Below are 21,705 nucleotides of genomic sequence, written 5' to 3' on the forward strand. Positions count from 1 at the left end.
AAAATGTTTAGTTATTAAACAGTTTTATTAAACAGTTTTTAAAATGTTTATATTGTTCATGTTCACCATTAAGTTTTGTTTTTTTTTCTGCAGGTTTGCTCTTGTTCACCAGCATAAACACTCATTGTGGCGGGGGGCAGCTCCGTCACACACCAATCAGGCATAACATTATGACCACCTCCTTGTTTCTATGCTTATTGTCCATTTTATCAGCTCCACTTACTATATAGGTGCACTTTGTAGTTCTACAATTAGACTGTAGTCCATCTGTTTCTTTGTATACTTTGTTACCCCCTTTTACCTTGCTCTTCAGTAGTCAGGACCCCCATGAACCCTCATTATTTAGGAGGTGGATCATTCTCAGCAGTGCAGTAACACAGACGTGGTTAGTGTTAGTGATTGTTGCGCTGGTCTGAGTGGATCAGACGCAAAAGTGCTGCTGGAGTTTTTAAACACCTCAGTGTCACTGCTGGACTGAGAATAGTCCACCAACCAAAAACATCCAGCCAACAGCGTCCTGTGGGCAGCGTCCTGTATTTACTAATGAAGGACTAGAGGATGACCAACACAAACGGTGCAGCAGCTCCGGCTTTCGTCTCTGACTTTCCATTTACAAGGTGGACTGACAAGGTAGTAGTGTCTAACAGAGTGGACAATGAGTGGACAGTGTTTAAAACCTCCACCAGCACTGCTGTGTCTGATCCATTAAATGTAGTTAATTTGTCAGCCATGCATCTTAGTTTAAGTTTTTTAGTTTTTTAAATGTTTAATAAAGTGTTAGTTTCATGTTTAATAAAGTGTTCTAAATTAATTCAATCAGGTGCACTTTGCCATGGCTACTTTTTATACGACAAAAGAAGGATGATAAGACAATTGAGATTCATCTTCTGCAGCTTGCTGGCTTCCAGTTCATTCCTAAAACTAGTTAGCAATGCAAAATGTTAACTGCAGTTTGGGACACTTCTGATTTCTTTTTCTTTCTCCTTCCTCACCATTATCTTATAGATAATCATAAATATCATATATCATTCTATCAAATTGGTTCAAAGTCAGAGCTGAAAACACATTTCAGACCTTTAACCAACTCAGAATTAAAACTAAACTAAATCCTTTTGTTTTGAGTGACCTTATACCTTATGTTGACTTTATTAAGCCAAATTACTGAAATTTTGTTTGTTTGTTTTGTTACTACTAAAATAATCATAACATCCCTAATTTTGGGCACAATTAAAAAATGCTAGTACATCACTAGCAACAGTTGAACAGTTGGACACAAATTAAATTGTAATATTTTTCATCAAAACATGAAATAAATTACTTCCTTGCAGAAATAGTGACAAGTCTTACGGTTACACATTGATTATCACGCTCTAGGACTCATTCACGTCAAAACAATGGGATCCAACTGTTTTCCATGTGGCCATAAGGGATACAGTCTCACTTCCAGTTTTAAAATGCAGGGGCATGGCTAGATATTATTTTAATAAGCTCCATCTATGGACTAAAACTCGTTTTTTTATTGAAAATTGAACTCATGATCATGCGAACAGTAAATATTTTAACTTTACCCTCAGGGAGATTAAGACTTTCTAAAAACAGAAAAAAATTAATATCTTTGCAAGTTGAAATTTAAGGAACAAGGTTCGGTACAGACACCTCCCAATAGAAAGTACCCTATAAATGATGGTTTTATATATCACTGTTGTCAGAAGAAAACCTTGTATCTCCAAAATGGTAACTTTACAGGAGAAGGTTAAACATACTTTACTATTAAAGTAAGCCAATGAAACCAGAATTTTTTTTCCAGGTCATTGTGGGTCATTTCTTTTAGTCCATTTGTCATGAAATTTACACACAATGTAAAGGGTTTCAGGCTTTTTCAAATGTCAAAACTAAAAAACATCAAAAATGGAGATACAAGGTTTTCTTCAGACAACAGCAACATATTTATGTTTAGTTTATTACTATCTTAATTAATGCCTTTAAATAGATCATAACATAATCCTTGTAAATATCTGAATATCAATTTGTTGTTCAATTTTTATTTAATTTTTTTATTTAATTTTATTTTATTTTTAATGTGGCACTGGAGTTTGAACTAATTTGGTAGGCCAAAACTATCAGTAATAGTATATTACTGATTAATATATTTTGGGCTTGGCGTTTTTTTGCCCAGGAGGGTTTGTTCGTGTGTTTGTTTCTTTCTTTTTCTACTCATTCCTTCTACCCATTCTTTCTGGCCTAGTCGTACTTACAGTTAAATATATTTCAAAATTTATGAAAACTGTCCAGAAAAGCATTTTTGCTTAATGTACCCTATCCTTTATACATTTTGAAATAAAACCATTTATTTGAAATGTCTCCAATATATGAAACATATATTTATAACACAACACCATTTTAACACAGTTTAACATACTGGAAAGTGATCAATTCAATTGTCAATTCTGTTGCATCAGTTAAGAGACGGCCACATTGGCTAACGTTACTCTGTGTGACTTGTGGGGAGGGAGGGCCATCCTACCCAACCTGAGAGGCTGAATGAATGAATGGCTGTGACATCATCAGAAAAGATACACATTCAGTCCACATCTTTCAATACTTTTTCATGTGTAACTGAGTCAATTATACTAATTATACTTAATAGATACCCTTGTTAAAAAAAACAGCTTGAATTCCATGGTGGTCTAAGGTGGTTTATGCTGATCTGCTCCTGGTTTGGTGTTTGCTTATCAGGACACCCAACAGGTCATACTGGTTGACCAGCATACCAGCATGTTTTACCTTCTCCTGTAAAGTTACCTGGTTAGAGATACTTGCTTTTCAGTGACAATATGTTGGTTTTGCAATATGTTGGTGACCAGCCATGCTGCTCTTTGTTGTTTTTTCTACCCTTTGGTAAAGATGAACACAAAAGGTCTATTTTTTTTTATCAGTTTCATCTTCTGATAATGCCCTGCGATGGACTGGCGACCTGTCCAGGGTGTATCCTGCCTTTCGCCCGAAGACTGCTGGGATAGGCTCCAGCATCCCCCCGCGACCCTGACGGAGAAGCGGCTTAGAAAATGGATGGATGGATGGATGGATCTTCTGATAATAAAATTTTTCTGTGATATTTTTTCAGCATATAACTAGATATACATAGATATTGCAGCACTTGAAAGCTAATCATGTCTTACTTCAGGCTTCAGGCGTTAGCATTAACAGTGCTAACACTGCTCAGTTTATGGCTCGAGTCAAAAAGAAGCATTATTTCCTCTATGTGTGTCACTGTTTGGCAGCATAGTCGAAGTTTACATGGCTCTCTGCAGGCGTCGTTCTGAAGGATTACTGTAATTAAAAGGAGAAGGGCAGCATAGAGGGCCTAACAGAGACCCACAGTCAGCTAACATTCAATAGCCTTTCTCACTTTATAGTCAGTCAGTAATTGCATTTATATGTAATGTAGCTTGAATTCAGGTCTAGGTGATGTTGTGTGGGTTTTAGATCTAGTTTCAGTTTTGGGTCAACACAACATTAGCGACGATGAACAAGGTTTTATTCAAAGCGCACGCGCTCTCCTCTCGAGAAGCACTTTTCCCTTGACGTTTTGACAGAAGCCTTGGTTTTTCGGAGAATAAAATCTGATATACTGCCGAGGGCTGCCTGACTTCACCTCATTACAGTGGCTTATCTCCATCGCACATTTACAAATACTTATGCTAACTCTCGACCTGAACGTCAACAGAGGCCCATTCATGAGCTGCTGCGGCTAACTCGACCCTCATGCCTCTGGTGTCTCAAGCTAACTCAACAAAACAACAGCGGCTATAAACTGATGTTTACTCTCAGGACTTTGCGGGGAAAAAAGCCACAATTTGAAGCTACAACAAGGTTCTCATTGTGCAAGCAACAGAAGGTCTTTGTGCTGGAACAATTCGAGCTATATCACCAAATCACTCACTCCCTTTCCTGAGGAAAAAAAAATATATAATAAAAACCATGACTTTTTTCCCGTCTCTGAATTGAATTAGCATGTGTAATATAGTATTTCACTTTGCAAGCCTTGTCTGTCAGAAAGCCATTGCTTAAGTCTACCTTTAGTGTATTTGAGCCTCTTCCTTGATGACATTGTGGCAGCTTTTAGACGTTTATGGCCCCGTAATCTGTAATCTACCTTTGAAAGAGGAAATGTTGGCTTTTAAGTAGCCCTCTTTGTGAAACGTGATAGCTTTTCTGACAAAAAGATTGCAGCAAGTGTTTATTCCCCTCAAATTTCCAGGAGATGCTGCAAATAGCTAGACTAAGAGACAGATATGGTGACTGAAGAAAAAAGCATAACTCAAATTGATTAAATGGTGTTTTAATCTGTTGCTATGGTGGTGATGTGTTTCTTTGGCAGCTATATTGGTCTTCGCATTCCACGACAAATTTGACTCTGCTGCCATTGAGTATGATTGGCTGTTTAGCTTGGCACCTGTGTGGAATCTCTTCTAGATTTTTTTTCTCTCTTATGAATACGAAGTGTAAACACATTAGCTCTCTCTCTCTCTCTCTCTCTTTCTCTCTCTCGCCTTCTCGCTTCACTGATGGCTTCAAGTGTGAGTGTGGTTGTGTGGGATTCTCACGTGTAAACAGTCATGTTTCACCACAGCCTGCTTGCAAAACCCCAAATTTGTCATTCGTACAGTGCACGCGTGGGGCCGCAAGGTGCAGCGAAGGTGCATTTAACCATAACCACACTCGGCTGACCTAGATGTGGTCAGTGGCTTGTGGCAAAGATACAGCAATCTGAGGTAGAAATCTGCCGCAACTCTGTGTGTTCAGGCAGATAAAATGAGCTATAAATCTAACACCATAGAAGTTTATTTGCTTTTGCTTATACGTCCTTTGACGCGCTTTAAGAAGAGCTAGCTTTTTTCCCCCCATTTCCTGCGGTTCTTGGAACAAGTTCATACAAATCATAAGACATTAAGCACTATATCCACACCGTGCCAAAAACAGAAAACTTCTTACGAATGAACTCACAGTTATGGGTCACCACTAACAGACTCCAATAACATATGCTCTGTCCACAAGTGGACCAGACAACATGTTCACACCCCGCAGACCATGAAGTTCATCTGAGCGCAGACTCTTTCGAAATAGGATTTCGTCTGCTTGCTAAACTTGAAAAGGTTCCTCTTCTGTATTAAAGGTCTGTGATGGGAACTGTCAGGCTGTCATGATACAAGTCAAGCCTTTTCCCATTGAGGAAACTTCCCTTTCCATTTAGGAATATTTTTCTTGAAAGGCCAGACTTTTTCTGTGAGCAAGCACCATATTGAGTATTACTAGCTTTCTCATTCACATTTCAACCAGTGGCCAGTTATAATGTCTCTGGATACATCCACGAAATACAGACCTACACTGGTATATACTGAGAGAATTAAAGTGGTTCAGATAAAATACAATTTAGGTGTATATAAGGTGTATATAAGTTTATATAATTAGCATCAAGCAAACTCCATGCCCAAATCATCACACTTGCCTCAAACTGTCCCATAGCATTCTGTAGTAGGGAGATTATGTGGTTTCTAATAAGGTTTTACATATAATTATCTATATAAAATGACAAAAATGAAGACAGCATGTATTCAAATCAAACAGTAGTTTATAGTTCCTCTCTCATTTATAGTTTATAGTCCTTCTCTGCTAGTCAGTTGCAGGCATGTCTACTCTTCCAGAAATGAAGCAGTATATATTGTACTGTATTGGATATTCTATATTGACCAAGTTAAAAAGTCACTCAAATGTGCTTCAGCATATGCCTGATGAAGGTCTACACCAAAACACATTGAGCAGGTTTTTACATTTGCATAATTAGTTTGCTCTTAGCTCTTATGGGGTCAGATATGATCTCACTATGAGCATGCCTGGGGACCACCAAAAAACTAATAACGCATGTAGATGTGTAGACATCTGTGGAGAATTACACACAATAAAAATAAACTTTACCTCTTGCACTAATAATAGTGTTTCACCAGCTAGCTACAATTGTGTGAGCAATTGAATATTTGGATGTGAAAAATATTTTGGATATGAAAAAAAAAAAACTACTACTACCATTGCTAATCTAGCAACTTGACAGGATGACAGGATAATGTAGCATTGGGATTCTTCACCAATGACTCTTGTTGAGATAGCAGTGGCATTTCTACCCTGACAGGGAATGAAATCACTGTTTCTTTCTATGCATGGAAATGTTATCCATTAAGCTATCTAGTCGCTGTTTAACCCTTACTGCACAAATTCACTCAAAAGGCCCTGAATATTCTGTTGTAACTCCTTTTAGGATGAATCAAAAAAATACACTACATATGACATATGTGTAATAGATTGTATTACACGTGATGCTGGAAGTGATCGTTTTCTGCCAGACACATGGAGGGGTACTGGGGTGTGTACCTGGGAGTTGCAAATGGAGGTTAAATGTCACAATAGTTGTCCAGCATCTACCTCATCACTTCAACACAGGGGCATCCTTGCTTGTCCAAAGGTCCATATACTGGGGAGGACGTTGAAGGTTGGTGCGTTCCGATTGCTTCGTCCTAGTGAGAGTTATTACAGAATATTCAGGGCCTCTTTCGAGAGAATGTCCCTGTAGATGAATAAAAAATTATTAAATAATACAGAAAAACAGTACTACATTACTACAAATGTGTAAAGCAAAAAATCTGGATAAAAACAGAGCAGAAGTAGTATTGCCTGCATACTGTTAAAAAGTGAGATAAGTCTAGCAAAAGTAGATATTTATTCCAATAAATTTAATTCCATTAAAAATAAACAGACACCAATTGAGCAAATGTTCAGCTTCTTGCTATCATAAGTGATTTTTTGTGTTGTATCTTCTACCTTATTCTTATTAAATAATATTAAACAATTAACATAAATATAAGCTTTATGTATAAAACCACTGCAATATGCAATATATACAATGGAACTAAACCAATATACTGCCAGAGGATTCAATCACATTCATCTTCCAGGCATGGAAAAAAAACATGTGCCAAACATTTTAAGAATACAGAACAGTATAAAAACATTCATAATAATAAAAAGGCGGTGTATTCACTTATTCCCATTGTGTGCACTGCAGATGCCAGTTTTCTCATTGCATGTTGTTGCCATATGGCTACAATTATATTTTATAATTTTGTTTAAAACCAATCGTGTCTAAACTGGTTTCATTTATGAGAAAGACATTTTAACTTCCCACAAATTGTGTTTCACTTCTTGTCTTGATGTTTCTGTGCATAAATATTGAATTATGCACATAATTTGAGAGCTCTTAAGAATCCAAGCCTTATCATTTTGTGTGTGTGTGTGTGTGTGTGTGTGTGAGTGTGAGAGAGAGAGAGAGAGAGACAGAGAGAGAGAGAGAGAGAGAGAGAGAGAGAGAGAGAGAGAGAGAGAGAGTAAATAAAGGATATGCTTTTAACATATTAAACATGACAATGTTATAACATATTAAACATGATGTTTTATTTTAATGAAATTTTTTATTGGAATTAGACAAAAAATCAAAGAGAGTACTTGGTGCCATATGACAACACCACGATGCAATAAAGGCATCTTAATTTCTAAAACATTTATTTAAGCGCTTACTTTCTGAATCCCTCTTTAAGCACTTTCAGTTGTGCTCCAATACTGCATGAGCAGCAGCTCCAAAAAATGTGTTGATTGCCTCCACATGTTGCAAGAGTAGCACATGTTCCCTCACCTTCATGGTAGCTACAACGTGATGGGGAAACATTGTATGCAGGTGGGAACTGCCAATGACTTTAACACGGCGAGAAAATTGGATAAAAAAGGACATAGGCAAAGAGGGAAACCACAAAATAAATGAGACATAGCAGAAGATGGAGAGCCACTTCCCACTGGTGGAAGAGTGCCGGAAGGAGCTGTGCTTCATGCCTGCAGGGGGCTAAGGTGGAGAGGTCAGTGAAGGAGGGGAAAATAAAACCCACATCCACAGAAGGACCTGACAGCAGCACATGCTGGCTTCTCTTTGATATCTGTGTTAGCTATTGCGTTGGGGCCTGCCTCTACAAGCTTCTCTCTCTCTCTCTCTCTCTCTCTCTCTCTCCTCCCCCAGTTAGCACTCCCAAACAGGAAGGACAAATGGCTGGAGAGCATGCTGAGCTAAAGTGGCTAATGCTACAGAAGCAAATCTCAAACCCCAGCAGAACCATCATACAGACGGTTGGCTTTAAAACAACCGAGCGAGGTTTAAGCAACTTACCAGGCAGCCGAAGGTTGTGCGGAAGGCCAGCATTACCATATAGTCTAGACAGTGGTATCATGTCCTGTTAGCATCTATAAAATAAGCTCAAGCGTTGAGTTAAGTGGCTAATGTCTGGTTTTGAGATTGGCTGAATATATGCGTCATGAATGAGGCTCTTAGTGGTACAAACCAAAAGTCAGGAAGGCCGGAGTTATGACCGGAATGTCAAAAATGACATGCACTTAAATAACTGGCCAGTGATCGGCTAGTTTCACCCGGCCAACTAGGGACAGGCCGCGTTGCTACGCGACGTGCACGCGACTTTGTTTGATTAGGCTCTGACACGGAAAGACATTGCATGGAAGAGGGAATGAGAGAGCGAGCTAAAGTGAGACAAGGAGCGAGAAAGAAATGCATATACTCTCTGAGCCTCATTAATGTGTCAAGTGCAGTGAAAATATCGCGTCAGTGTGTGACTGCGAGGAAGGAAAAAATGAGGCATGAGAAAAAGAGCAGCAGTTAAGAGGCTCTGGAAGCACTTTTCTGGGTGTTTTTTTTTTTTTTTTTTTTAACAGAAGTGGCCTACGTTCGCCTCAAGCCCTGACCTGGGGTCAGCTGTTCTCTTTAACTTTTCAAACTCAAGAGAGTTTTTGGTTAGACTAGGATCTGCTCTTTCTGCTTTTTGAATATTCTAGCCTTATTAGCTAGTAGCAAAAGCACAGTGACACCAATGCTGCATTCATGAAACTGGGAGCTTGGAATTTTCCAACTCGGAACCCCCTGGTTTACACCTAATAGTGTTTATGCAACTTCAGCTGTTCAAGTTCGGTAAAAAAAAAAAACGGACACTTACAGTAAGCTAGACCTTGTGTACTGAACTGCTGTATGCATATAAAAGCTCCTAAGATGTGTTTACTGAAATGAAGAGCTGTTTGGTTAGTGCTTCATTTATTTTTAAAGTGGGCGTAGTTCTTAATATTAATTTTGTAGCACCCAATACTATTAAAAGAAACACTGCTTTTGCACAAATTGTGGTGCTTTATTTTCCAGCTGTTGTAGGCCACAGCAACACGACACATAAGCAGAGATTTTATCTAACAGCTGTTGGAGAACACATAACCTAAAACTAACATGCCAAAACCTTTATTGAACATGCTACAATGTACTGCTGAAAAATTACACAAAACATGCAGCTTGATCAAAAATCTTGCACAGAATAACTTTACAACATGCCTGTGCTTATTGACAATCCATAAATAGCATATAGTAAGCAAACAAAAACTCAAGTCTGTTTAAAAAGTTTAAAACATGCTATTAATTCTTGTTCCGTTGGTGCTCTGATGTCACGGATTAGTAATCTTTTGCACTTTCTGAGTGGTAATTACAACTTGGAGAGTCTTTCAAATCAACTTTCAGATTGGAAACTTTCCAGTTCCCATACAGCATCAGAGCTAATGTTTCAGATGCTGACATTATGTATTTAACGATACTGTAAGTTACTGTTTGGTTATTATCTATTTCATACATCAATGATTAAAAAGCATTAAAATGTTGTTCATAAGTCAGCACAGCATTAAAAAAACATGGGATTTGATCATGTTTACGTAGCACTGTTATGGATTTGTAAATATATATATATACAGTGGGTTGCAAAAGTATTCAGCCCCCTTGAACTTTTCAACCTTTTGCCACATTTCAGGCTTCAAACATAAAGATATGAAATTGACATTTTTTGTGAAGAGTCAACAACAAGTGGGACACAATCGTGAAGTGGAACGAAATTTGTTGGATATTTTAAACTTTTTTTAGAAATAAAAAACTGAAAAGTGGGGCGTGCAATATTATTCAGCCCCCTTGCTTTAATACTTTGTAGCGCCACCTTTTGCTGTGATTACAGCTGCAAGTGGCTTGGGGTACGTCTCTGTCAGTCTTGCACATCGAGAGACTGAAATTTTTGCCCATTCTTCCTTGCAAAACAGCTCGAGCTCAGTGAAGTTGGATGGAGAGCGTTTGTGAACAGCAGTTTTCAGCTCTTTCCACAGATTCTCGATTGGATTCAGGTCTGGACTTTGACTTGGCCATTCTAACACCTGGATACGTTTATTTGTGAACCATTCCATTGTAGATGTTGCTTTATGTTTTGGATCATTGTCTTGTTGGAAGATAAATCTCCGTCCCAGTCTCAGGTCTTTTGCAGACTCCAACAGGTTTTCTTCCAGAATGGTCCTGTATTTGGCTCCATCCATCTTCCCATCAATATTAACCATCTTCCCTGTCCCTGCTGAAGAAAAGCAGGCCCAAACCATGATGCTGCCACCACCATGTTTGACAGTGGGGATGGTGTGTTCAGGGTGATGAGCTGTATTGCTTTTACGCCAAACATAAGTTCGATTTTGGTTTCATCTGACCAGAGCACCTTCTTCCACATGTTTGGTGTGTCTCCCAGGTGGCTTGTGGCAAACATTAAATGAGACTTTTTATGGATATCTTTGAGAAATGGCTTTTTCTTGCCACTCTTCCATAAAGCCCAGATTTGTGCAGTGTACCAGTGATCGTTGTCCTATGGACAAAGTCTCCCACCTCAGCTGTAGATCTCTGCAGTTCATCCAGAGTGATCATGGGCCTCTTGGCTGCATCTATGATCAGTCTTCTCCTTGTTTGAGCTGAAAGTTTAGAGGGACGGCCGGGTCTTGGTAGATTTGCAGTGGTCTGATGCTCCTTCCATTTCAATATGATCGCTTGCACAGTGCTCCTTGAGATGTTTAAAGCTTGGGAAATCTTTTTCTATCCAAATCCGGCTTTAAACCTCTCCACAACAGTATCTCGGACCTGCCTGGTGTGTTCCTTGGTCTTCATGATGCTCTCTGCGCTTTAAACAGAACTCTGAGACTATCACAGAGCAGGTGCATTTATACGGAGACTTGATTACACACAGGTGGATTCTATTTATCATCATCAGTCATTTAGGTCAACATTGGATCATTCAGAGATCCTCACTGAACTTCTGGAGTGAGTTTGCTGCACTGAAAGTAAAGGGGCCGAATAATATTGCATGCCCCACTTTTCAGTTTTTTATTTCTAAAAAAAGTTTAAAATATCCAATAAATTTCGTTCCACTTCACAATTGTGTCCCACTTGTTGTTGATTCTTCACAAAAAATTACAATTTCATATCTTTATGTTTGAAGCCTGAAATGTGGCAAAAGGTTGAAAAGTTCAAGGGGGCTGAATACTTTTGCAACCCACTGTATATATATATATATATATATATATATATATATATATATATAATATATATAACATACATACATACACACTCACTGGCCACTTTATTAGGTACACCTTGCTAGTAATAGGCTGGACCCACTTTTGCCTTCAGAACTGCCTTAATTCTTCATGGCACACTTTCAACATTTTTCAAATCTTCTTTTGTCCAATTTCAGAGAGCTCATGCGAATTGTAGTCTCAGTTTCCTGTCCTTAGCTGACAGGAGTGGCACCCGGCGTGGTCTTCTGCTGCTGTAGCCCATCTTCTTCAAGGTTTGACATGTTGTGTATTCAGAGATGGTATTCTGCATTCCTTGGTTGTAACAAGTGGTTATTTGAGTTACTGGTGCCTTCCTATCATCTTGAACCAGTCTGCCCATTCTCCTCTGACCTCTCACATCAACAAGGCATTTTCATCCACACAACTGACCGCTCACTGGATATTTTCTCTTTTTCAGACCATTCTCTGTAAACCCTAGAGATGGTTGTGCGTGAAAATCCCAGTAGATCAGCAGTTTTTGAAATACTCAGACCAGCCCGTCTGGCACCAACAACCACGCTACGTTCAAAGTCACTTAAATCACCTTTCCTCTCCATTCTGATGCTCGGTCTGCACTTCAGCAAGTTGTCTTGACCACCTCAACATGCCTAAATGTATTGATGTATTTGTGTTAACAAGCAACTGAACAGGTATACCTAGTAAAGTGATGAGTGTATATCACCACTAAAAAGATTTGATGTTTTTAAAGTCAATAAGGTTTGGACCTTGAAATCATGAAATCAGGGAGGATCTCTGTTTTAGTTCTATAATAGATAGATAGATAGATAGATAGATAGATTCAACTTTATTGTCATTACTCAGTATAAGTACATGGCAACGAAATGCAGTTAGCATCTACCAGAAGTGCAAATAGTAGCAAATAGTGCAAAAAGAGAGTGTGCAAGTGTGCAATAAATAGGCATAGTGCGACATTACAGTATATAGAATAAATTACTTATAGATATGCAAAAAAATAGATTATAGATGTGTAGATATATACATGAACATGTTGGAGATGTACACTGTATAGAATAACTGTTGCGATGTGTTATTTACATGGCAGTAGAATGTTACATTTGTGCAGTGGTAATAATGATGAATAAAATAAAATAAAACAACAGCTCTGATTGGTGAGTGTAGTATGAAAGGCAGTGTTCATAGTCCGCTGTGTGCAGTATGAGTGGTAGTGATATCAGCGAGGTGTGGAGTTCAGCAGAGTGATTGTGGAGGGAAAGAAGCTGGACCTGAGCCGACTGGTTCTGGCCCGGATGCTCTTGTATCTCCTCCCGGATGGAAGTAGGTTGAACAGTTTGTGGTTGGGGTGGGAGAGGTCCTTAATGATGCTGTGTGCTCTGCGCACACAGCGCTGGTGGTGAATGTCTTTGATGGCAGGGAGCTGCATGCCTGTGATGCGCTGAGCAGTCCTTACTACCCTCTGCAGGGATTTCCTTTCCGCCACAGTGGAGCTACTGTACCACACGGTCACACAGTTGGTCAGTATGCTCTCGATGGTGCATCTGTAAAAATTTGTGAGGATCTGAGGAGACAGCCGGTCTTGTTTTAGTCTCCTCAGGAAGTAAAGACGCTGCTGTGCCTTCTTGATGAGATGGGAGGTGTTGAAGGACCATGAAAGGTCTGCCGAGATGTGGATTCCCAGGAACCTAAAGCTGGACACACGTTCTACCTCTGCTCCGTTGATGTAGACAGGAGAGTGTGTGCAGCCCTTGGTTTTCCGATAGTCCACGATGAGTTCTTTGGTTTTGCCTGTGTTCAGGATGAGGTTGTTGGTGGTGCACCAGGAAGTCAGGTGCTGGATCTCCTCCCTGTAGGCCGATTCATCGTTGTTCCTGATGTGGCCAACCACTGTGGTGTCGTCTGCAAACTTGATGAGGATTTTAGATGTGTGCAGAGGAACACAATCGTGGGTGAACAGGGAGAAGAGCAGAGGGCTCAGCACACAGCCTTGCGGCACACCAGTGTTCAGGGTGATGGTGGTAGACATATGACTGCCCAATCTCACAGATTGGAGTCGGTCTGTCAGGAATTCCAAAACCCAGTTACACATGGGGGTGCTGATTCCCAGGTCGCTGAGCTTGGTGACCAGCCTAGTTGGGATGACCGTGTTAAAAGCAGAGCTGAGGTCGATGAACAGCATGCGGATGTAGGTGTTCCTTTCATCCAGATGGGTGAGGGCAGAGTGAAGAGCAGTGGAAATTGCATCCTCAGTCGACCTGTTTGCACGGTATGCAAACTGGTGGGAGTCCAGGGATGGTGGGAGCACTGTCTTTAGGTGGTTGAGGACCAGTTTCTCAAAGCACTTCATCACAATGGGGGTGAGTGCGACTGGGCGGAAGTCATTAGGACATGCAGCAGATGAGCACTTTGGCACCGGTATGATGGTGGATGTCTTCCAGCATGCCGGAACAGCAGCCTGGGCCAGTGATAGGTTGAAGATATCGGCGAAGACCTTGGCTAACTGTCCAGCGCACGCTCTGAGGACACGTCCAGGGACGCCATCTGGACCAGCAGCTTTGCGTGCATGCACCTTGCTCAGTACAGACTGTACATTATCAGTGGAAAGTGTGAGGGGGCTTTCATTGTGGGGAAGACCACTCCACGTGCTGTGTTGGTCATTCCTCTGGTCGAAACGAGCGTAGAACTGATTAAGCTCATCTGGGAGAGAGGCACTGCTGGCTGAGGGGGTCAGGGATGGAGGCCTGTAGCCAGTGATTGCCTGAATGCCCTTCCACATGCGGCGGGGGTCAGAGTTGTGGAAGTTCTCCTCAACAGACAGTTTGGTAGACAGACAGACAGACAGATGGCAGGTGCAGGATGACAATCAAAAATCAGAAGACATTTTAGAGGCCGGCAATTGTTATAGATTACTTGAAAGCAAGAATTTTTTCTTTTAAGTCATATGATGTGATGAATTGTACTTTTGAATCTGTTTACACCTTGTATTAATGTGATTTTTTTCAGACTGTATCAAGATAAACTTTGGCCTGATGCCATTTCCACTTTTCACTAAAATGATTCACCGATGGGACAAGGTGAGATCTGATTTTGCGATGCAATTCCCTGCATAAGAAAAGCACATCAACATATAACTTGTTCCACTTGTTTACATTTTTCCACGTTATAATACGAGTCGACAAGCATGACCTGAATACTTTCACTGGCCCAGAGTGCAAGTGAAGTCTTGGTTTGGGAAACTACAGCCTACCATGTCCTCCATTTTCTGTTTCCTTCTATTTCCTTGTTTATCCATGTCAGACACATTTCCCTTATGTAACTGTATGTGGATAACAGAACTCAATTCATTTACACTTGAGTTGAACACAGTCAAGATCCATCTCTGACCACCTCTGAATGTTTTTTCAGCAATCGAATCATAATTTAGTCAAAATGTGTCCTGGAGGTGTTTACACCTGGCTTCTTATGCAGTCGAGTAAAATCAGAACGTGATCTGATCACCAAAAAAACATTTTGATGCAAGGTATAAACCAGCCTTTTATGACTAGAGACATGAACAAAGTTATTGACTTTATTATCTGAATAATATGGACTAGTATGGACTAGTATACCAGAGACAGTTGTCGCATTCCTGCTTCTTGCATACCATCAGTATAGATTGAGAGTGTTAGCACTCTCGAAAAATAATTAATTCCTTATAATATGATCATATCACTATGATTCAGCCACCATATGATTCGCAGGTTGCCCAATAGCCAATATCAACCATGAAAATGGCCTCAAACCAACTGCCTCCGTTTTGTTCTTTATTGGCTTGTTTGACAGAAGCGGATGACACTGCTTCATTGGCATCTTGTTTCTGATTGATAAAACAAGCAGCGTCGTTTGCTCAGAATGGTCAAAAAAGCTGCTTTCAGCTTGAGTAATGATGGTAATTTTGTACCGCGACATACTACACATTTTCAGCAATATTTAAGTGTTAGAGATTCATTAAAAACACAGGTAAATAATTTGATCACACTGCTTAAAGGGCCACTCTGGTCAAAATATGAAAATGTAACCATTGCTTCATCTGCTGTAAACATGCCTGTTGCCTCCCAGCAGGGGTGCCCTGGAGATCTGCCACCCTGCACAGCTCTGTTACACCTCTAATCAAATACGCCTGATTCAGTTAATGAAGGCCTTCAGGAGCATCCGAATATTAGAGCCAAGTGTGTTGGATCTGAACTCTCCAGGGTGGTAGATCTCCAGGACTGAGCACCCACGTCCTATAGCTATGCTGCAGCGTCTCAAGAGTGAGATTTACCTGTGTAAAGACTCTCTCTAGAAAACCCTTCCATTTTTATGATGTCTTGTAGTAGTGGGCAATTTATCATTTCATCTAGTATAGCGGTTCAGATTTCTGTTATAACTGTTGTCCTGGTGTGTCGCGGATAATATGACAGTGCAAACCTTGCTAAAATTAGCCTCTTTGCCAAGTCATGGATGGTTCAGGTGCATTCAGTGGACATGAAGGAATGGCCAGTCTTTTGGGCACACCAGACCGACTGCCACACTTCCTCTTGCACCACCTGAGAAGCGGCCTAACTCGGTCAGCTGCATCAGACAAGGCCAAAGTCTCAGGGTCTTGTTTGCTAAACAAACTGGACCCGCCAGTAGTGATAGCGTGAGTCACTGTAATATTTTACAAATTCCAACAGTGTCTTATGGACAGGGGCACACGTATATGACGTGTGTATGAAACAAGTAATTTAAGCCATTCGATGAAGCTAAGGTTAGCTTCTTATCCACAATTCCCATTCCACCTCAAATGGTGCAGCAGTTACATTCAGATACCTGTACAGATGCCAGAATGTAAGTTCTGCTTCATTTAAGGTGGAATGGAAAATCAAGCTAGTCTTTTAAATCATGAGCTTACATATACATTGTTCAGTTTTGTTATAACTATGTAGCACAATAATAAATAATAAAGCAGTTTTTGTGAAAAAGTGAAGGGACATCCCAAGGCCACAAAAAGGTTTGCTTCTAAAGCATCTAAAGTGGTTTATTTGAAAATCTATACAATTAACACACAGAAACCGTCAGAAATCTTTATTATACCATAATGTAGCTGCCATACCGCCTACTACTCGTATCTTGACAGAGGGAGGAAATTTGAAAAACTACAGCTGCTTTGGGGCGGCTACTTGAGGGTGGCTACTTGAATTTTTGTTTTGTTTTGTTTTTTTTCCCCTGATAGCTAATATGGAAGGTGAGTGCCATGTGTGTATTTACTGGCCTCTACACAAGCACTCAGGATCGCAGTGAAACAGGAAATAATTCTTTAATGTATTTGCCTGATGCAAGCTGGGCACTGTGGTGAGAGAATAGTGAAGGACGAAACACACAAAAGGATGTAAAATCATGAATTCTGCCAAACTGATTAGCTTGAGGGATGCAATACTACACATGAAAATACGCAACAAATAATGTATTAAAGGCCAGCTTTAGGCCGGAATGCACCTTTAAATAATTTTCGGGAGGTTGCTAAACCTCCCTTGCCTCCTCTGACGGACTGCCACTCTGTTTGGGGAAAAACGTAACAAAAAGTTTGAAGTCCAGCCGTACTCGAATCTCACCGCTGATGGAACACAGGACTGAACTGATATAAGGCTGAGAGAGTGAAAGAGAGAGCGAGACACAGCTGTCTAACCCAAGCTGTGTCAAAGACCACAAGTTAGATTATTTTAAGCTGGGGGCTTCTTTGAAATCCCACCACTCGGAGTGTGTGTGAATCTCCTCCAGCTTGGCCAGCCTTACCACTCTGTCAGCCTCCAGGCCCCTTTGAACCTCCATTAATGCCTTTTTCCTGTAAGGTCATTACTGATCGTGACCATCCATTTTTGCTGAAGAACTTCAGGGGAACATTCTTTTGAAAATAGTAAAAGCAAATAGCAGTGTTTATACTGGTGTCATTAAGAATATATTACATTCTGAGCAAGCTTTTTTGGTATGACGGTTAGGGTATTGCTTTTATTTATGAAGGTCTAACCTTTTTTTTCTGTTATATTTTCAGAGAGTTAATCACTCACACATGTGACTGCTTATATGAGGTAAGAACTTCCATCAAATGCTTTCTGAAGGTTGTAAAGTTTGTTTTACATGCCACTTTTTGTTTGTTTTCTTATTCAACTTTATGGAGTCCCTCAAGCTTTGCTGTGCCAGAATCGGGGAAAAACTGAGGTTGAGCGCCCTCTTGTGTTCATGCAGAACCTGACCTATGCAGTCAACTTCTTTTTACTGTAAAACATCAGTCCGCAGTTTCTTTCCAGTCTATCTAAAAACACTGTCACACATAAAATCACACCTTTAACTCATTTAGGCCTGATATATGACCATTTCCATTGGCGTTCAGGAGAAAACTTCTTAAAGAACACATTCTGGTGAAATATTACACTGAACAAATTGAAGAGGATTGTGATAAAGATATAAATGATGACTGAACCAGATAATAATTCATGATTAAGGCCATGTCAGCAGGATTTTCATGTTTGGCTTCGTGCTCGCTTGGCTTCATAAAGTGGAATATGATTATACAATTCACTTGCTGGCACAGTGAGTGAAAATGTTCTCATATATCTGTTTATACTTGTCTGTCTTTCATCAAGCTTCCAGTTCATTATCAAGTATCTCATCTCATCCAAGGTCAGAGGACGTCTTCAGAATGGAACAAATCATTTGTTGCTTAATGCTTTATTTTCAAAGCTAGAATGTAAAACGCCCAGTTAACAAAAAGGCACCAGCAAGCATACAATCTATTAGATACATTCCTAAAAAGATGGTTGTTCAGGGGTTCCTTAGTAAATGAAATGGTGCTATTCAGAACCATGAGGTTTATACAGAACCATTTTATGCTCAAATGATTCTTTGCTTGGTAAAATGGTTCTTAAGATTGTTGGAGAATGTGTTGTTAATAACTATATAGAACCGTGTTGAAAACGGTGCTATATAGCATCAAAAATGGTTCTACTATTGTTAGAAAGAACCATTTCAGGTGCTACTAAACCATATACATCACCATGCAAAGAACCATTCAAGTATGAAATGGTTCTACATAGAATTTTTACTGCTACATCTACAACTTCTGTGACTGAACTTTTGAAGCTTTTTGAAAAATAGCATTGCAGATTTCTTTGAACAGTTGAAACCAAGCCTCCCAAAAAGAATGGAAGCTGTAATGAAGGTACAGTGAACACATTAAATACTGCCGATGTTATGTTATACTTAGTTTGGTGTAATTTTTTGTTAAATATGGTCTGTTAAATGTGCTTCCTTTTTTTCTGATCTTGACTGGAAATTAAACCATCTCTGCACTGTATTTTGTCAAATGCTGTATTTTAGTTTAAATTACAATATTTATTTAAACTTTCCTGCTCAAAATGATCTAAATCATCTGAATCCAGTAGCACAATGACATTAATTAAACTATTATCCTTTCATTTCAACCAGTACCGGTATTACACATGTGGTACATGTTCACACGTGCACAGACTTCTACATTTGCACATACAGGCACATGTGTGCGCGCCCTCATGTCATTAGCAAGCTCTTTTTTCTACTCGTGCTTGGGTTTCTTTCTTTCTTTCTTTTTTTTGGGTCAATTACTGCAAAGTTGTTCCAGAGACTTCGCTCTGTGTTTTGGAAGCCCAGTCCAGTACTGAAGGCCTGCAGGAGACCTCATTTAGAACAATAATGGAGCTGCACTTAAAGGCCATTACTACGAATTGGAGCACAGGTTGATGAGGAATGGTGGGGCCTTGGGGGGAGGAGGGTAGACCACCTGCCCAGGATGGGATGGAGGTGGGAGAGAGATGGAAGGATGAGGAATGACACCAGATTACGGAAAGTGCACAGCCTTGGGCTTGGTAAACACAAGCCCAGTCAGAGTGGATCTCTCACTCAGTCACCGTAAGGCCCCCAAGGACGATCAAATTAGGATGAATGGGCACTGTTTCCTAGTAACTGGGGTAAATTGGGAGGGAAAACAGTAGGAGGGGAGAAATTACAGAAAACAACAAGTTCTAGAGGGGGGGGTGAAAGGTCAGATTGGCCCAAAGCAGTGAGAAAGTGTGTGTACGTCTGAGCAAGTGAAATTACACAATTTGACAGGCTCTTACTGGAACTCAAGAAGGAAAGAGTCATTTTTAACCCCTTAACTGCAGGGGTCGGTAGGTGGTCCCATTTATTTCTTCACTCTTATACATAGGTAGCTCACATATTACTTTCATAATGGTTACCTCTTAGAAGTCATTTCCATATTGCTGTAGGGGAAATAAAAAAAATGTCCAGTTAAAAACAGCAGTGTCTATTTACCGTAAAGCTAAACCAAATCTCTGTATGACTTTAGCATGTATAGGACGCATAAATCTGTCCGCAGTTAAAGGAAAATATTTGAACTTGGCACAAAAAATTAAACTGTAAAACAAGCAAAATGAAAGTAATAACATCCCTACCTGAGCTAAGATGTTCCCTACTGAAACTGGAATGAATTTTACAGAATGTATAATTTATATGTCAAATAATTTCTAGTCTTGGCATTAGAAATGTTATTAATCAACAAATCACACAAAATATTTTAAAATAAAATTGAAGCCAATATCAAATTCGCTCTTAATGATTCCACTTCATTTCAATAAACGAAGACAAAATACAACTGACAGTTAAAAGGAAAAAAACAATTGTTAATTAATTATGTAGTCATAGTGATTATAACGTCCAAAGGTTTGAACAGCCTGGCCATGGAATCAACTTTGCACTGCAAAACATGGCCAACCACATACAGTCATATGCAAAAGTTTGAGAGCCCATTGTCAAACAATATTTTGTTGAGTTTTGTTGAAAATAAGTTAACACATCCTCTACAGAGAACACACTTCATACATTTTATTACACAAATGCTGTTTATCTGCAGAATTTAATATACTGGCCTGTGCAAAAGTCATATTACTTAATAAGTGTTAAATGAGCTGGAGAAACTACCGGTTAGCTTGGGACCGTGAGTAAACAAACTTTAGGCCAGGGAGTAGAGGGGGGCCTCATGGGAATTGTAGTACCCTGTGGAGGTTACTATGGCAGCAGTTGGTGTTTGGTTTGGGTACTGCTCCAGCTCTGAGAGTTCGTTTCGGGGGCGTGGGGAGGAAAAACATTCTCACAAGACGAATCATCTGATCCTGTTCCCACACCTTAGGGAGGAGTGCAGGCTGGCCATGGAATCAACTTTGCTCCGATCAACAAGGTCGAACAGATACATCACTTCAAATTAACATTACGGCAGCGCTGCGGTTATCATAAGCCGGCCTCATATTTCATATGGGAGAACATGCTGCTTGTATTCTGTGCAAGACCGCGTCCACAAATCATCATGTGTGGTAATCCAAATAAAGACAATGACTTGAAGCAGTTGGCCCCATTTGAAACAATAGCACAAAAATGCTTACAAAGGCTTACTTTGGACTAGAGCACACTTATATATGCATTCAGTTACATACAAATAGATGCAGACCTGGACACTCGTATGATGTTTAAGGGAACACTGTGGGGTCATCATTGTAAATCAGTGTTATCATGACGTTATACTCACAGTGTATGTGTAACTTTCTAATGTCTGGCTTTTATCTACTGGTTTTAATGCAAACGTCGTTAGTGCGAATGCCTCAAAGCCACATGAGTCATGGTCTTGCATTGCTTTTTTAGGGTCTTAAGAGGGAAAGGAAAAAAAATCCCACACCCAGTGAAAATTATATGCTGGCCTTTTCAGAAAAGCATAACTTGTTACACAAATACGCAAACAAACAAAGCCGAAGCGTATCTAACGTCGCCAAATTGCTATGTGGGCAACCATCAAATTACAAGGTAACATAATAGTTTATGCAGCAATAAAAGCAATAATTATGTATTGTGGCTTTGTAAATGCGTTGAATCTCAAATTTAGGTCTCCCCCAAAAGGCTAAATACCTTTCTGTTAATTTGCTCCCTGGTTCGTTTTTGTTTGATATGCTGGTTATGGGGAGATAAATGGGCCTCCTGCCCAAAGCTCGCCACAAACTATCAAGGGAAACGAGTGTGCTTTGCATTGGCATCACATCAATAATGAAATATTTCTAATCTGGAGGGAAATACTGAGAAGCCAAAATGGATTTTGCA

The 21,705-nt window shown here is 39.8% G+C and overlaps 1 long non-coding RNA gene across 1 annotated transcript; it reads left to right on the forward strand.

Annotated features, from left to right (window-relative positions):
• Window positions 1-17,200: 17,200 nt before the first annotated feature.
• Window positions 17,201-18,311, forward strand: LOC108426205. The gene is made up of 3 exons (XR_001857758.2): window positions 17,201-17,373; window positions 17,579-17,615; window positions 18,171-18,311. It is a non-coding gene; the product is annotated as an uncharacterized LOC108426205 (long non-coding RNA).
• Window positions 18,312-21,705: the final 3,394 nt, after the last annotated feature.

This window comes from Pygocentrus nattereri, chromosome 20 (genome assembly GCF_015220715.1).
Source record: "Pygocentrus nattereri isolate fPygNat1 chromosome 20, fPygNat1.pri, whole genome shotgun sequence".
In the NCBI taxonomy this organism is placed as follows: domain Eukaryota; kingdom Metazoa; phylum Chordata; class Actinopteri; order Characiformes; family Serrasalmidae; genus Pygocentrus; species Pygocentrus nattereri.